The sequence below is a fragment of the Anomalospiza imberbis genome, chromosome 3 (assembly GCF_031753505.1).
Source record: "Anomalospiza imberbis isolate Cuckoo-Finch-1a 21T00152 chromosome 3, ASM3175350v1, whole genome shotgun sequence".
NCBI classification, from domain to species: Eukaryota; Metazoa; Chordata; class Aves; order Passeriformes; family Viduidae; genus Anomalospiza; species Anomalospiza imberbis.
The window spans coordinates 60,296,357-60,310,719 of NC_089683.1; positions in this window are offsets into that span (position 1 = coordinate 60,296,357).

Below are 14,363 nucleotides of genomic sequence, written 5' to 3' on the forward strand. Positions count from 1 at the left end.
TCAATGGAAACATCATCATAGATTATTTGGGATCTACCACACCTTCCCTTCTGGGTGGCATTCTCTCCAGCTTTCAGCTGATAGGTAGAATATATTACAAGTGTAGAAGACTTCCCGAATGAACAGGAAGAGAGAGACTTGTTGTTGTTTATTGTTGTTGTTGTTGTTTTTATTTTCAGTAAACTATTCTGTGGGAGAGGTAAATGTACAGGGAATAATGATACATTGAAAAATATCACAATCAAACTAATGATGTACTGAATATATTGGTTTACCTGAGTCTCCCATGATCTTAGATATTGCCTGGAGTATTATTAGATTAATACTTCTAATGGGTTTTTTTCTGCTGCTAGCAAAAAATGATGCAATCTAAAAATGAATTATAGCTGGATGGTAAGAGTAATGCAAAGATATAATTCCATTTTCAGTGCGGTTCATTTCATGTATAATAATTGTAGCAGAATAAAAATTCTGGCACCGAACACATCGCCATTAACTAAAATATTTTACATCCCTAAAATGCATTTTCTGAACATCTTTGCATCTGCAGTGTATAGAATTTACTAAGCAATTCCAAAATTACATATGCAGACTTCTGAAATCTGAGCTTACCACAGTTGGTAGCTCTTTCCTCTGCACCACTTATCTGAGTTAACCACGAGGGCAAAGTTTAAGAGACTATGTCTCAGAATTTTCAGTTCAATTTTTTCCTCATTCTGCATGTCCAAATATAACATATGGAATAAATCACACAGTCTTTTAAACAAAGCTCTTTTTTATAACAGTTTATGAAGAATGAAGCATTTCTGTTGTTTTTAATGACATCTGGAACCTCTGAAGCACTTAACATACATTAATTTGTATTTGACCCTGAGATGTTCTATCTAGTCCACCTCTGAGATGAAATTAAAGGCTTTATTGGAAGGGGAGAGGGAGGAAAAGGTTTGCTTTTCCAAACACCATGCTTAGATCATGGTGTTTACTGTGCATATCCTTAAATACAAAGAGATGTAAATAAATTATCTTGAAAGTATAGTCAATTTAGCTACTCTTATTCAGCCAATTGTGCCTTCAGTGAAGCACGCACAACTTTCATTGAACTAAACAGAAATTTCATGTGTTTATCTGAGGACAAGATTTAACTCTATCTTTTTCTGCATGCCTGTACAGGATAATAATCAAATTGGAGCTTGCTGCTAGCAGTTAAACATTTTGATTAACCAGCCTATCATGGTAAAGTCAAAGGGTCAAATCCTAGCCTTTCTGCCCACAGCAAAGAGAACAACTTTACAGGCAGATAACCCAGGCGTGGAGAATTCTGCCCCTGACCAAAGCTGGGGTTCTTTGTACTACCCATTGTCTTGTGACATTCCTAGTTATTCAGAACCTCTAATTCAACTTCATAATGTCTTTTTGGACTATATAAAATTAAAATAGTGACCATACATGTGATTGCATTTTATTTTGTTTTTAAGAATGGTTATAAACATCAAAGAAGAGCATGACTTGGACCATTTTCTATCTTAGCTGGAAGCTTACAATCTTCAATTTAATATTGTTTCCTTCCTAGTACTTGCACTAAGTCTGGATTTAAACAATCTGACTAAAAAACAACAAAAAAAAGACATTTAATGGAAGTTTGAATTTCTGTAATTTCTGGAAGTACAACACTGAGGTATCATCTAGACCTCTTTTGAAGATAGGCATCGCTTCCCTGAAAACTTAATAATTTACACAAAAGTGTGGCTCAGGTCACCAAAGCCATTCACATAGTTTAGCAAAACGTGGTTGAAAATTGAAAGGTTTCCTAGTATTTTTAGCTATAGATTTTTCAGTGATTGGCAGAAGCCAAACACACCTGGCATCACTATACTTCTTTCTGCACTTTGCATGTTTTTAAAGAAGAACATATTGCTGGAATTTTTAAGGAGCAGGAATCACCATTTCAAACAGCCTAACTCCAAACAACCTTGTACAAACTTCCCCTATTTTCCCTTAATTGCTTAAACTTTATTAATATCATAATTCAAAGATTGACGGAGCAAAATATCCATATGACCTTTCTGCAAACACCAAAAAAATGCAAGTAATTTATTATTTAAGATAAGCCCAACATATCAAGGTAAAGAAATAAAAATGCCCCCAACACTCCCCACTTCAGAAAGTGTATGAATATGCTTTTTTGAGAGGGTAAAAACAGTACAGTAAGAAGAAGGTGTTGTAGAAAGTATTGTTACTATCTCTTGTGATGTCTTTAATTTTCAGGCCACTGTGTCTCAACTGAAAAGTCTCTTTCCAGTACAAAGCATAGAATTATTTGCAATGATCAAACTGAGAGTGCATTAAACTCTGATTTTATTCTAGCAGAGTTATGGGTCTATAAGGAAGATTTATTAGTGGCTGAATAACTTCCAGACAGCTCTTATCACAGACACGCATGCACAACACAGGAAGCAAAACTAAGCAGAATTCCCTTTACTGAATTTTCAATGATGCCCTTGATTATAGATGGCATTGTTTACTCTCTCTCTTTCCTCCAACTTCTCTCTTCCACTAGTCTTTAATTTTATTCATTTATGACCTGACCAATTAAAACCAGCTCTTGAATTTGTATTAGAGATGATGAAAAATTAAAGGTACAGATGTACTCTTTCCAAGGCCAGGCACACCTTAGCTGAGCTAGCTGCTTGTTAGAAGCCAGAAAATACTAATGTTGCACTGACTATTTTTAGCACACTATTAAATAAATATGCTGGAATAACATCACCTGGCAAGCCAAGATGAATACATGTTGCTTTAATAATAATGGAGTTTACTATTTTATATTGAGAGGCTAAGCTTAGTGATCTGATCTTCAAATTGGTTTAACTTTTTGCTACCACATTTAGTCTATTGATCATACAAAGTTGAACATCCATTTAACTGAGAATTACTAAATTGCAATAGACTAATAGGAGTTGACTATGTTTTTGTGTAATAAAAGACAATATAGCTAGTACTAGGATAAATAATGTGTCAGTTGAGAGGAAAATGGCATCTATTTACACATCATTTTAACACTGTTAGATTTTATTGAAAAGGATTCAGTGTACTTGTGGGTGCCACTATGAAATGCTGCTTTTCTGTCACAATGTGTTCTGTAGACTTTATTTTTCTATGAACTTAAAATTGAATTTCAGGAAATTAAGTTTCTGGCTATTCTTTACACAAGTCTAATGCTATTCAGTGATGTAGTTTTTTTCCAAATATGATAAATATTTCTCACTTGACTGTTATGAAAGCAGGAATTCATAGGTTGTCATGCATTGTTTATTAGACTTCCTTGTGTTCTGTTTTCTTTCTCAAAATCTCACCAACTATTTTTGTATTTTATATTTTAGGAAAAAAAAAGTATCCAACTTAAATAACAACCCAAAAATTAACCTTTTATTTCTCCCTAGAGAGTGATTTAAATGAGAATTATATGATCATGCTTTCTGTCATTTCACTTTGGGTTCTGTGTCTTTTTCCTTGAAATTAGTAAAACCATTAAAGTAATCACTTTTCTGATAGACTTGCACTTCCCAAGCTGTCCACATTAATGCACTAGCAAGCATTTTAATATTAATGTAAAACCAAAAACATAAAAGGTTTGACTGTGAAGTTAGTTTTTCTTTCTCTTTGGAACATGACCTATTATACATCAAGAAAAGTTGGTTAATTTATATTCCTGGTTGATTTATTAATTAAAGAAGCAATGTTGCACTCTGTAGGCATCTGTTCTGCAGTGAAACTGAACTCTGATGAATGAGTGGACATGACAGATAAGTAATTCATCAGAATACACTGTAAGATGAATGCATATGTCCCGTAACCATCCCCTTGGAATTCTTTAGCATGACGTACAGAAGACAAACTTTAGCTATTGGTTCCTGTTGGCAATCCTGACTTCAAATTCTTGTCTCACAGCATGAGAACATTAACAGCCTCGACGCGCAAAAGCAGCTCCCTCACTCAGGCTGAAAAAGATATTGGGACCAGAATCCACCCTGACAGCCTGGGGGTAGAACAGTTACCCTGCAATGTCATGCTTGCAAATAGCCCTGATTAATTCCTCTGTCTCCTTCCCATTTTTTAAGAGAACTATCTATCTATCTATCTATCTATCTATCTATTTATCTATCTATCTATCTATCAATCAATCATCTATCTATATCTATCACAGATACCTCTCCATCTCTGTGTGTTCATGTCCCTCTTCACACTGGCTTTTGTTGTTGTACATCCTTTGTCCTCAAGCTATCTCCTGTTCCCCTCATGTCCTTTGAATTTCTACAAACTTCTCCAGGTCCTTTAGAGAACAGGAAGATGCCATGTCTTTTTCCCAGCCAGGTGAACAAGCACCTCAGTAAGTCACTAGGACCAACAGAATACATAAATTTTGATCTCAAGTTGTTGTTTTCCCTGCAAGGGGGCCATTAGTTTCCTGGATCAGTCGCCTACTAAAAATAAATATCTAGAAATCCGTTGTTTTTGAGACACCTGCCTCTCTCAAATTCAGATTAAATTTAGTACCTGGTTGAAATATTAGTGAAGATGTATTGGTGGGCAGATTTGTTGTGTGACTCATAAGCATCATTTCCTTACAGAATCAGACAGTAATGCTCTGTCATCTCCCCAAACATCTACCCCCAGGGATTCAATGAAAGTTATTTACACGAAGTTTTAAGGGCATACAATTTGTTCAGATTCACTAAGTGGCTACTGGTGTTTACTATTCAGATTGAAAGTTTATTTCCTTAACAGTCAAACTCTTCTCAAGCAAAAAAGATTACAAATGGTTAATCAGATGGGACTCCTACACACATTTAAAGCTGCAGTCAACAAATGATTGCATTAAAATATCACATCTCAGAGCTGATGGGGATTACAGCATTAGGCAGAATCACTATGAAATTCAAAGAAGTTCAAAGGCAAAGAAGAAAAAAAACCAAAAAAGCTTACTTGCATTTAACGCTATTCCATAGGCAACCATCTTGTGAAATGTGATGTTTTTGTCAAGCTGTCTCCTCAGTGCTCCTCCACAGTGCTTGGTGAAAAAGCAGAACTTGTTTTATATCATTCCTATTGGTGTTTACATCTCACATTTTGGAGAGAAGAGTTCAGTACATTTGAAAATGGAATGCTGAAGGAATTCAGTGGAACTTTAGGGTTAGTTTTAGGACTCAAGTAACTTTCCTGAGTGGCACTCCAGGGTTTCTCAAGCTATTCATCCTATATAGGAGCTCAAAAAAGGGTTTGATAAAGCTCTGCAACACTTAGCTGTGATTTGTGAGTGGTTTATCTGAGCTAACATTAACTCATTTGCAGGTATAAGGACACCAGGCTGGGCCACCACTGCTTTGTGAGTTTAGCATAACAGAGTTGAAGTGCTGGCAAAGCCAGCTTGCAATGAAAACATTTTCTCAGCTTTCAGGAAATGCACACCCCAGGAGGGTGAGGCTGTCTAGACCTCAGGTGGCTGCATGCTGATGTGTTACTGAGCCGTGTTTCCATTATTGGAAGGGCTCGGCAGTGGTGTGCTCACGGCCAGCTGGGTGCCCCAGTGCGGAGCCAGCCTGGGGCCAGGGGCCGGCTGCAAAGATCCTGGCATGTATCCACACTGTTTCCCAGCTAATAAGTATTCCAAAAATCTGGAGCACCACAGCATGGGATGTCAAAACACCACACCTCCTTGGAGAGGCACTGGATCCAGCCTGGTGCTGGCCATGCTGGAGCAGTCAAGTTGCTCTGTACCATGCTCCTCAAGAGTAGAATATTGTTCAGAATAGCCAAATATTATCTGTGAGAAGAGTTCCAGTTCTCTGCGCTTTTACTCAGCATCTGAGTGGGCATGCATATATCCTGTGCTGATTCACAAACTGGTTCAGAAGGCCAGGACACCTTTTCTCTTTTTTTTGGTAAATGTTCAACTCCTGAACTCAAGCAATTAAATAGGTGTTGATTCCCACCCTAAAGACTGCTCAACATCTAAGCCTAAAAATCACAGAAACAAAAAATGGCAGAACTGAAATAAGAACCATCTTACTATAAAATAGCTGTATCTTAGCATTTCTAAATTCCTGTTGTTCCTGGAGTCATGAAGTGATCAGTGATTTTTTTACCCAAACATGTGGCTTTGGGATTGCTCTGACTCTAATAATTCAATGCAGGTTGAAGTTATAGCTAATAGAAGCCTTAAGTACTTCCTATGTGTGATTCCAAGGTCAGTGTGAATGCCTGTTACAAAAATGCATTTACCTCAAATGAAGACCTGAATGGTGGCCACTCAGACAGAAGTGTTGAAACATGTTCATTGTTATCTTTAGAACATTTTTTATCTATCTGGACATTTTATTTCTCTGATTTTCACTTTGCATCTACAGAGAATACACATGATGGATATGAATTTTCTCCATTTGGCCAAGTGGCATTATTATGTCCCTTTTTTGTGGCTTCTCACTTTTCTCTTCATGACACCATGCTATGCAGCAGCTGCCAAAATCAGCGTTGCATTTAGAGCACTGTGTTAAACAAGTCATTTGTTTCTCTTCAGTCATGAATAATGACAATTTAAATGGTAATAACTAGGCAATAGTATACAGGCTTCTCTATCAAAAATTAAAATTCCTTGGAAAATGTTTGATATGGATAATACTGCTGAACTGCAGAAATAAAAAAGAGAGAATAATATGGCTATTTGAGAAATGGTACTTACAGTTCTTGCTCCTCTTAAGAATGAAATAAGGTTTCTACAGACTGGTAACAGGATTAGCATGCAGTTAAAATTAAGGCACGTTGCAGAAGCTCTTGCCCAAGCCAGGGTTGACTGTATATATAACAGCATAAAGAAATTAAATTACAAGCTTGGTATAGGAAGAGCAAAATAAAGAAAATACTATATTAATATAATGCTCTTACATGGGAAAATTACTTTTGAAGCATCAAAATTTTTATGAAGGATGTAAATAAAATTAGACTATGAATTCATTCTTCTTGTGAAGCCCTTTAACCATCAAACTCGTACTTACTCCCAGCATAATCCGTGTATAAATGTAAGCATTGTCATCTTCATACCAGTGGAAGGTATCAATAAACAAATAAAAGTTCAGTCCCAGCCACACCAGCTACAAAGCAGAAACACTACAGGTTAGTGATATTTACAGTATTTTTTAATGCATATAAAACTGGCTATGGTTATAGTTTTAAAAGAATCTGAGAGATGTTTCAAAATCAGTGTGCAATGCAGTTCTTGATCACAGATGATAGAAATCAAAAATGCCTGCTGGAATGAGGCTGTATTTTAGCAAATTCAGGGTTACAGTTCTACCCCGAGATCTCAAGTAAATGATATAAATGATGTTTACTGTGTGATGGTAAACTTGCTTTTAAGCACAGGCCTTAACCTGGTCTCTAAAAAGGAAATAAACACTAAAATTAAAAGATTACAGAAATGGAGGGAATTAAGAGCTAAGGCAATTCCTTTCTCTGCTTCCCATATACAATTCACCAAACTGTCTGAAAATAAATCAGAATATAATTTCAATTCTAATTGCAAACCCCTGCTCCCTTTATCTGAGGATTAAAGTACATTGACTTAAAAATAATCAAAAATAAAACACCAAGACTTTAAATTGTTTTTAAGACTAGTTATAAAAAGGCTGCTGAATATTTTATAGCAAGTTTTACATTAAGCTTGGGAGTATTACTGTAAGCAAACCATAAAATGTCTTTTAAACAAGCTTAAAATATTTATATATATCCAATTAGACTTTTTAATGCTAAAAATACTCACTAATAACAGCACTGAGAGTTTTTCATTGAAAATCCAGCATCCCATCCTGAGTGTCTCTCTCTATGCTAGCAGTAGCTGACTCTTGCCTTTCAGTGTAACCTGAGTTCTCTGTCCATTCCTTGGGCTTTTCTACCGACTCCTTTTGTCTTTAGTTTTTAATAAGCACCTAGTGGGAGCATGAGTTCTCTCTAGGAATTTTCTAATTAAAGACTGCCTGACAAGAACAGATCACCTGAGTGACATGTCTCATGATCTGTATAAATAAAATGCTGGTCATTGTCCAGTCCTTTTTCTCTCCAGAGTTATTTCTCAGCAAATGAGAGATGCTGTCATTAAATTGTCCTCTTGTACTAGCATGTATTTGGGTGGGGGTTTTTTTCTTTGTTTTTGTCTTTTGAACAGGGTGCAACATTTCTTCATGATCTGTCTTTTAATTCAGTAGCAAACGGCAGTATCCCTGATGTGTGTATAATATGACAGTGTGTCCTGGTGAGGGCACTGCATTTACCTTTGGTTCCCCTTGCCAGAAGCTGTGCAAATTCTGCTTGTAGTAATCTCGTTCTTTCTCTAGTAAAACCATTTCCTTAAGGCTTTCCTGACTTGCCTGTGAAGGAGACCTTTCTGTGACAAAATAACTGAAAATTTCTGAAGGTTGAAATGCTATCAAGCTCAGCTACTTTTTAAACCAGTGCTAATGGCTGTTTATATGAGTTAGTAGAATCATGGGACTGTCGTTACAAATGCTTTGAATGCAAACATTTATGAGGGATTTGCTTTGAGCTTTATTTTTCTTGGATGGTGAAATTAAGTATTATTTAATAAACTTTATGACAAGCCATGTGCAGTAATTGGCTGCTGTCCATTATGTAACTTGATATAGGCTGTCCCCACAACCACCCCCTTTATAGTAGCTTTGGTAGTGCAGGGGCTAACAAGCTAGTGAATCTTGCTGTGTTTTTCAGAGGTCAAAAGATGAGGAAATAAGGGAGAAGGGAAGAAGAATGTGCAGATGGTAAGGAGAAATACTAGTAAGGTCAGATGCCAATTTTAACTACTTAAAAAAATAGGAGGGAGAGAAAATCCACTATCTGGATTAGCTTTACTTCAAAGGGAAATGCAGCACTGCGATGTTCAGCTTTGAAGTTCAGCCGATCCAGACAGCAATTTTCTAAACTGAGTTAAAACTGGCATCTGAAATAGATTTTTTTCAGAGTACAGCAGATTCATATGCTGGTTTAGGCTCCAAAATTTGTCTGGATCAGCAGCTGTACTTCAAAGCAGCACATCTCAGTACAGCATTTGACTTTGAAGTGCATGTGCTCCAGATGCCAGTCCTCTTAAAGGAGCCAATGAATCAACTGCACTTTAAATTTTGTCTGTTGAAACAGCTATGCTTTTTTTCATATGTAATGGAAATGTGTGTGGTCTCTAGTATGGCATCTCTCAATAAAAACATAAAGTTAACAGAAAAGCTCTTTATTACTTCATTTTGTACAAAGAAAGTGGTCAACATTTTATTATACTGATTTGCAGTGATCTCAGCAAATTTCTAGCACAAACTATTCAGACAAGACTCAGGAAAGGACATTTTATTAATTAAAGATGTAATGGTATTCCATTTTGTCATTGTTTTATCATTATGAGCTACAACTGTCCTAAAAAAGACAGAAAAAGGATTAAAAGGGGTTCATTCCAGCAGTTGGGTAGAAAGCAGTGCTGGCCATGCTGAGTTCCCATGCAAGAGACAAAAGCAACTCTGCCATTAGCTTAAAAGGCCAGTTTTTGCATGGAAAGAGGTTTATGAGGTGCTGAATTGTTTCATGTAAGTATCTCAGCATTAATGTCAATGTTTGTATCAATTACTGCTACAGACCTCAATCACTGTTAGTTCTATTCTATTTGACAGCAACCTCAATCTGAGGTTGTTAGTAATTTTTTCAAAGTACTTCGAGCAGTGCTTACCCTTTGCAAGACTAATTATTAACATGAGACTGCACACACATACCTATACATATTTCACTTTGCTAGGCTATCTTATTTTTATTATTAAATATGCCTGCCTTGCTTCTCAAAGGCAAAATAATTTCAGTTATCTCTGAACTCTGCCCTAGCCCTTTCATAGTTTTCCTGTGTGCTCGACTTTATGCCTGTTAGCAACCGGATGAACTTAATAAGCTTCACTCTGCTACTTACATGAATGGATATAGGTAAACAAGTGATCCTGAGACTCTGAGTGCTGTAAGTTTGCAGACCAGCTGAAGCCATTTAGTTGCTGGCTGTATCAGAGGATATGCTTTGTATTAGTCTGTACAAAGTGGTGGCACTTCTGTGTTCTCTAATTTTTACATTATCTTGGCTTAATATTTCCCAAAAATGTTCAAGAAGTGAAAGGCAGATTTGTCCTTGATGAATGAAAAAGATGAGCAATATATTGGATAAAACATTCAATTTTGTGAATAGAGAAACTGCTGAAGTTAATTAAAGATCAAACCCTTTCCTTTTTTTTTTTTGTTTTGTTTAGGGTTTTTGTGTGTGGGTTTTTTTGGGTTTTGTTTGTTTGTTTTCCCCTATGAAGACAACTTTGAGGGAACAGAGGTCAAAGTACATCTTTTCTGTAGTGCTCTGATTCTAGCTTTACAAAAGAACATTGAATTTCCATAAACAGTGGCTGAGTGACTAGTAGCATTAAAAACCAGCTATATAATTTTTAGAGATTTTCTCATAGTGAGGCTTTATTTTTTATATTTAACTGCCTCATTAAGGTTAATGGATTTTCTTTTTCTTTTATAAACTGCACTCACATTATGGATGGGGGAACTGTTTTGCAGTTTGAGAACATTCATAAAATCCCCAAAGCTCTAAAAGACTAATGTAATTCCAGCCTTGTCAGTGCCAGAGATTCAAAAATCATCAGAATGTTCTAAAATTTATGAAAGTAAAAAATAGAGAGTGTGCAGTTTGGAGAACAGTACTGAGGCTTCAAGGGCATCTGACTTCCCATTTGCAGCTTTTTGTCAGTAACAGTGTGCTTATTTTTTAATAAAATATTAAAAATCTTGGCCCTAAATGTGGGCTTGAGCAACAACAACAAAAAAAATGCAGTTACCAAAACACTTGTGATGCAGCTGGCAGAATTAGCAAGGGTATTGCAAGTATTGACTATATCACAAGGCACAAAATTCAAAGAAAAATTCTGTTTCTATCCAGAAAAGCAGAACAAAGTTTCATAATCCCATTAAAAAGAAGAATAAAAGAGTTCTGGTTGTAGATCCAGCTCCTTTTGAACTCCATAAGCCAGTGCAATAAAACAGCACCTGTTTTTCTGTTAGCAGACCTGATACTGGCATTAGGGATATCTCACCTGATGGGCAGTGCCAGGATTTGGAATCACAGTGTGTGCTGGGGATGCCTGCAGAGTCAAGAGCAGGAGTCAATAGCATGGCAAAAATGGAAAGGGTCTGGGACCAAAATCATGTTGGAGGCTAAAAGGGAATTTGTCACTGACCACTGTGGGAACAGCTATTGTTTCTGCCTAAAACAGAGCTCAGCACCCTGTTTGCAGACTCTAGTTCTTTCCTCAAGCCAATTGAAAGGTTTATCAATGAGAAACATAACAGTTCTATCTTGGGAGATAGCCAGTTCCCAGACAAAAAATATTAATATTTGAATCCATATATTTTCTCTCTCAAGGGACTCCTTTATTGCCATGTTCACACTGTAATCAAAATATATTCAGGAGCAATTTCAGATGTTCAAAAGCTATTCGTTTCAGTAAGTGCAAAATCTCCCAGCTCTTGACTATGCATCTCCAGAAATAAAGTATCATACCTTCCTAATTACATGTGCAAAATTCTAGTTTTCCCACAAGAGCTGTTGTACACCTTAATAACAGGAAACAATCCTTCAAAGCAGCTGAAATCTTGTACAAATAGATGTGTTCACAGGTTAATCAGAAGAATTTTCCTTTTAGCTATTTTGTAGGCAGCATACTGTGGAAAACAGTTTAAGGATGAGTACATCCTTACATCCTTAAGAACAAGGAGCAGGAGGAAAAAGGGATGAGTAGCATCCATGATTTGCCTCCCCCAGAACCAGGGCATCACCAATGGAGAAATTATTGAGAGCAATTCCATATAGGTATAAAAGGGATGTTCAGGTTCCACATCAGCACACAACCAATTCCTTAACATTACTGCACATATGTAATCCTCTCCGTGTTCTCCAGTGTTGGTCAGATTAAGGATGAGACTTGGTGACAAAGGACATGGCAAAGCTGAGGAGCTCAGACCCTTTTTCACATTAGTTTTTACTGGTAAAACTGACTTTCAGTTATTCCAGGCCCCTGAGGCAAGCTGGAAAGTCTAGATGTACTTTTGGTGAAGGAGAATCAGGTTAGGGAACATTTGAGCCAACTAGGCATATGCAAGTCTTCAGAACCTAATGGAACACACTCAGGAGTGCTGACCTGGCTGATGTCACTGTGAGAACACTCTCCATCATCTCTGAAAAGTCAAAGCCACTGGGTGAGCTCCTAAGGGCTGGAAGAGAGCCAGTGGTCAGCCTCTCAGCTCAGCTCAGTCCCGAGGAAGACGACGGACCGAATCTATCTGGAAACCATTTTGAGACAAGATGGGAGCAGTCAGTATGACTTTACGACGAGCTGGGCTACGTAGTGCGTGAAAGAAGTGTACTTCCTGGAATGAGTCCACTCAGGGCCACAAAGATTATTAAAGTCCTGGAGTATCTTTCATGAGGGGAAAAGTTGAGAAACTGTTCAGCCTGGAGAAAGAACAGCAGACTCAGGGGGATCTTGTTAGTATGTATCAATATCTCATGGGAGGGTCCAAACTAAATGAAGGCAGACTGATCTCAGAGATACTCAGGATCAGAGGCAATGGGCTCAAACTGGAACACAGGAAGTTTTGTCTGAACATCAAGAAACTTTTACTGTGATGGTAACTGGCACAGATTGCTCAAAGAGCTTATGGACTTCCCCTCCTTGGAGATACTGAGAAACCATCTGAATACATCCCCAAGCAACCTGGTGTAGAGGACCCAGCTCTGAACTCTGAGAAGGAAGGCTGAACAGGGAGATTTCCAGTGGTCCCTTCCGATGTCAAACATTTTGGATGTCTGAATTTTCCATTTAGTTTACCAGAACAAAGTGAAGGGAGCATTCTGAAGTTTCTTACCCTAGACTATGTGCATATTTAATTTAACTAAATTAATTTGTCTTTTGTTAAAATTTTCATGAAGAAGTTATTAGATTAGTCTGATTTTATTTCTGGCTCTAATTCAGAACTTTGTGATCTCATTAGCAGTCCGTTTTTATGAGGAAGATATGTTTTGGAGTGCTAGATTGAGTATTTTCAGTGGAATATTTTATGGCAATTTTGGTTGATGCAGTGTTAAATTTTTCACTGGACACACCAAAAATAGTAAGAAGGACAGATAGGTATTTAAGAGACTTCATATACCCTTAAAATTAATAGCAATGACACAAATAAAGACTTCAATTGAATTAATATAAGGACTTGTGTATAGGTATGTTTTTATGACTGTGTGCTGCAAATAATTTTTTCTAAAAACACATCATCATGCAAATTCCTTATTTGCATAGTAGTAAAATTACCAGAGTTGATAAAACGGTATGTTATCTGAATGGTTTTCAGTGAATGATTTCTCCTCATTTAGACTTTATATTTTTTCCTAAATTCATTCTGAGATTATTACTAAACCCTGTTTCATGTTAAATTAAAAATGAAATACAGTTTGCCCAGCATAGGAGCATTAAAAGGTCACTCCTATGTACTCATTGGTGTCAGTAATCATATGAGCATGCAGGAAGAGTAACAATATGTACAACCTTTCCAGATGGCTGTTCACAAGTGTGCACAGAACAAAGGTCAAGAGCTAAGAGTTCACCCAGTTGAAAGCATTTTTTCTAGGATGTTCAAAGTGGAAATTGTATTTTAAAGTAATTACAGCCCATCATTTTTAACACTGCAGTACAGAAATATATAAAAGCATAAGCTGTAAGTGTTCTGGACTTATTTCTCTGCCAGTAAAATGTTATTTGCCTCTATTACCTGAAATTCAAATAAGTTGGTGGCACTGTCTATAAAGTATCTCTCTGTTGTGGGAAGAAGCCATGAAGAGGCATAGACAGGGGTGAGTAATGAGGATTGAATATATGAAGAAGAGATGAAGAAACAATGAATAAAGAAAAAATGGGAGGATGACATATTTAAAAAGTATTTTCATAGTTGAAGCAACAGGGCTCTTGTGAGTGAAGGTTTCCAATTGATGCCTTTCTCCTATCAACATTTTCTCCCCACATATTTCTCCCCTATCCTAAATCTACTCTAAAAGCAGTGGTTTTGCAACTAAGAATAATTAGTCCTGTGCCAGACTTCTCTAATGTCTCATGCCAATGTGCCAAGTAGGTAAGAAGCCTTGCAATTTGTGGCACATTTGATTTAACTTGCCGTGGACAAAGGAACAAATGAAGTTTTAGGATAAAAGCCTTAGTGGCTGCACATGTTTAAAT